The 4,749-nt window shown below is 38.6% G+C and overlaps 1 protein-coding gene across 1 annotated transcript in view; it reads right to left on the bottom strand.

Annotated features, from left to right (window-relative positions):
- Positions 1-2,434: 2,434 nt before the first annotated feature.
- Positions 2,435-4,749, bottom strand: part of LOC101849986 (intraflagellar transport protein 140 homolog) — a gene marked incomplete in the record, with an annotated part of 29,799 nt that continues 27,484 nt past the window's right edge. Inside the window, 1 exon segment of the mRNA XM_035973543.1 lies at positions 2,435-4,749.

The following is a 4,749-nucleotide window of genomic DNA, read 5'->3' as shown; positions in this document are numbered from 1 at the left end:
GAGAGAGAGAGAGAGAGAGAGAGAGAGCTTCGTTTTAGTTTTAGTACAGGTTTTACGGCACTCGCAACTGCATAAGGTCATATGAGCACCAGAAGATTAGAGGTGTTACAAGAGAGTAACAAACATAAAAAGAGAAGGAGGGGAGATAGAGACGATAGGTGTTCTATAGGAAAGAAAGAGAGTTTGTCTGTGTTGTGCCTATGACTTTGTTACAAGTATGTGATCGAGTGTGTCCATAGAAACAGAACGTACTAAAAAATCGAGCTATCAAAATTCAGGTACAGTTGAGAAACGTTATCTGATATAGTATACAACTGATGCACTAGAAAACAGCAGCAGTTTTCAATTCACAACTTTATTCACATTTTAGCTGATTTGCATACAGACATGGTAGAAAAAAACACATTGCTAATGATGAAGATCTTAATAAATAATTCAAACAAACATTTTGTTGTCATCAATATACTATAATATTGTAAGATGTACATATAACCAGTGGAGTCATTTATTGAGACAAAGCTTTCACTTGTTGCTTAGAAGAAAACGAACATGTTGCATCATAATAAGTACATCCGCCAGCTTGTATTGTAAGTTAAAAATAAAGTAAGTACGCGTATGGGTCTAAGGCCCCTTTCAACAAGATTAGGTTATTTAAGACGATAGACTTCAGAATTTAACATCCATCATCTCTGAAACGACCAAGCCAAATGGGTCGAGAACCTTATAAACTCCACAAAACGACTCAGAGTTCAAGAATGCCTAGTCTCGGATTCGAACCAAGGCCATCTGCTCTATAGTGCAGCATGTTGCCAACTGAGCTACAGGGGCCATCCCTTGTGCTATAAGTAGAGCCACTATCTTGTCAATGCCCACAGGGGCTGCTGAAAGAAACACTTCACTGAGATATCACAGACATGTTTTATACCCATTGGTAAAAGTATCCTTCTCACTTCTGGCCCAACACACACCGGATAGACATACAACATACACACAGATAGACACCCACCCACATGAGGACAGACACACACACACACAACACACACACGGATAGACACACACAAGGAGAGATACACAGCACATACACACAACACATACACAAGGTTTAAGGACTGACAAACATAACCAGTCATGCAACACACATCCACACACACACACACACACGCACACGCACACATACACACACACACACACACACAACAGACAAAAACACAAAACAAAAAAAACAAAAACGATACATCATCCGTCAGAAGCCACCACAGAATTCCTACAATCACCCAACACGCACTGGCCATCTCAAAATAAGAAGCAAGCAGTAAGAAGAAAATGTTGCTCTTTAAAAATTAACTGAGCTACAAACAAACAATTCTAGGAAAGTGTGGAGATAACAAACACAAGATGAAATGCAACAAAAGTCAAGGGAAGTGTCAAAAGTAAAAAAAATAAAATTTTTCAATAAAAATTCCTCATTCCAACAAGAGGGGGATATTTACAGATAATTGAGATAACATACGCACCCAATTTCTCAACATACTCGCCACACACATACAAAATCAGGCCAATAGACAGTATATAATATAAATACACACTTTCTCCACAAATACACACACATTGTCACACACAAACACACACACACACACACACACACATGCACCCACACTCAACAAGCCCACAAACAACTACCAATAGACAAAACTTTCTCATCACAAAATAGCAACAAGATTTCTGTAAAAGTTAAAACCGGAGAAGCAAAAAAAAAAAAAAAAAAAAGTCACCAAAGATCAATCCCAGCAACCACCACTGACAAAACCCAGCAAAAATCCCATTAAAAAAAACAACAACCCCTACTTATTAATTAAAGAGGTCTTGTGACAGTTTTTCCGTCATCTGTCAAAGGAAAGCCAGAGAACAGCAAACAGCTAATCAGCAAATGACCCTCAGTGGCAAGAAATTTACACCAAAAAAAAAATTCCATTAGAAACTCGAATAAAATGTAAACCCTGAAAAAAAAAAATCAAAAAAAGATCACAAGAGTTTACTATAGCAGAAAATAGACGAAGGATTGTGCTTTGTGAGATGTAAGACAGAAGAGAATGAGGGTTCGCCATTTGTACAATGTAAGGCAGAAGTGGACAGAGACGAGCGGCCATTGATCCCAGTCAACTCGTCACATGATTGGCTCCCAGCACAATGCGGCCTGCCTTCCTCCACCTTTTGTTCCCAGGAGACAACAGCACTTATACAATGAAAAAACACAACAGAGGATTATTCGGCCCTGGGGTTTTTCTCCTCTTTCGACAGCTCAAAACTCATCACATTCACAAGAAGAAAAAAAATCACATCATATACTGTGGGGGGCTCAGAAGAAGAAAAGTAATCAAAGTAATTACCAAGTCTCCAATGTTAGGGGAAGAAAGCTCATTCTCTTCTAGGGAGACATTGGAGGAAAATGAAAAAAGGAACTGCTCAACAAAACAAATGACTAATTGTACAACTATGGGTGGACTTGTTTTACGTCCCCATTGACACAATTAGATCATACATACAGTCGGTGGTGAACAAATCGTTACGTTTAGCATTATTGTTATTACAATTGAGTTTTACCCCCCCCCACCCCCATCAAACACAGTTTAGATCATTTAGGAGGCAGGCTACTTCAACTCTGTCTATCAGTGCCAGTCTGAGCTCAGAGGGGTACGTCCCAGCAGACAGGTGGACATAGAGGAACTGTATGTATATATATATATATATAATATCTATATCACAAAACTAATCAAAACTTGAAGCTGGGGTAAAAAGTAAACCATGAAACAACACAAGTGTCATTTTGTACCATGGCAGGACATGATCACGTCTTCTCTTCTCTTCTCTCTCTCTGACTTGCTCACAAGGCATAGCAGAAGTAAATCTTACTGTACTGACATCTCAGGCAGGTCTTCCATCATTATGACATAGTATAGAAATATATGTAGTTTCATCTCCCTTCACACCTTCAGGAAAAAAATGTGCATAGTCAAAATTAATCTCAGACCATGAATTTTCATTTCTTATTTCCCCATGGACTTCAGCAATCTTTCCAGTATAGACCTTGCTCTACAATTACCCTCATGTGTACTGAACGTACACTTCGGAGTGTGTCATGTGTACCAAATGTGTCCATGAGTAGATCTAGCAGACAACCCAGTTGAGCTCAAGCTTACATCTATTGTTAGAACTATGATATTCAAACATATAATAATATATCATATTGGTCCCTTTATCAGAGGCCTAACCTCACACAAACAGAACATGGTATCTGACTTCACACTCCTTCACACTAGCTTGAAACGTCCAAACTGACAAAGCCATGCAACATTTATTCATCAAACACAACGCCGGCACGATGCAGAGTTAAGATACTAGAAGAACAATCGAATTCTTCCATCGTTACGACTGAGCTAAAAAGTGCACAACAAACTTATGTGGAAAATAGAACTGCTTTATCTATAAGTACATTGGCGTTAGAATAAATGTTAGATCAAAATGTGTCCTTGGTCTTTGTTGCAATCACGTAACTGCTATGGAATAAGTCGGGCAGATTTAAGGCAAACAGATAAACACCGCTGATACCATATACACCTGAAGAACAGATATACACATACACCACATACTTACAGAACAAGCATACACAGACACTATGTACAATGTGTAAAACTACTTTGTACATTCAAACTGTTACAACAGCAATCAGATCTTTGCAACTTCTCATTACCACAACCTCTGGCAGAAACTTAATTAACTAGCTACCCATAACCTGTTTGTTACATTTCCTGCACACTTTCATATTAAGATAGCAGCACGCATTCACTTACACAAGATGACAGCACACATTCACTTACACAAAAAGATGACAGCACATATTCCCTTACACAAAAAGATGACAGCACACATTCCTTTACACAAAAAGATGACAGCACACATTCACTTACACAAAAAGATGACAGCACATATTCCCTTACAGCACACATTCAGTAACACACATTCACTTACACAATAAGATTACAGCCCACTTTCACTAACACAAAAAGATGACAGCACACATTCAGAAAACCCACTGTTTGTAAGTCAGGCACAAGAGTAGGACGAGATGGTTAATACAGAAATGGATGGTTTAAGGAAAGGTTTTTCTCTCCACCAAAAATAACGGCTCTTATCTTATAAAATAAAACAAATATTTGTTCAATGGAGAAATAATTGATGACACTTCTACAAAATAGACGTCCGGCATTAATTTCTCTTGTATGTAAAAAGGACAAAAGATAGAGTAAAAAAGAAACAACATGTTTTGTGGATTTTCAAAATTCATTCAATAAACGGTGTCTGAGGACTGGCAGATCAACTCAATCTTGAAATCCTCAAACCAGACACGATATGTTGAGGAGACAAAGGAAAGTCTTCCCCCATGGAATGTCGCTCACATAAGACACGTCATCGAGTTATCCTGACCCTCCGTAACACATCGGTGTCAGGACGAGAGAGAGAAAAACAACGACACAATTTTATCTGAAAGTAAAAACTTAGGACGGAGATATAGTAACATTTGTTCCTCTTTGTCACAGAGAGTTCTCTACAATGTCATCAATAGCCTTATAACAGACATCCCCCCCCCTTCCCTGAAATATGTGTGTATCACAACCTCTTACTCCCCCTCCCACCCCTCTCCCCGATACATATTATCTATCAACTCCTCCTCCACAAAATCCCTCCCTCTCA

This window comes from Aplysia californica, unplaced genomic scaffold, assembly GCF_000002075.1.
Source record: "Aplysia californica isolate F4 #8 unplaced genomic scaffold, AplCal3.0 scaffold01382, whole genome shotgun sequence".
NCBI classification, from domain to species: domain Eukaryota; kingdom Metazoa; phylum Mollusca; class Gastropoda; order Aplysiida; family Aplysiidae; genus Aplysia; species Aplysia californica.
This window is presented reverse-complemented; position numbering and strand designations above follow the sequence as displayed.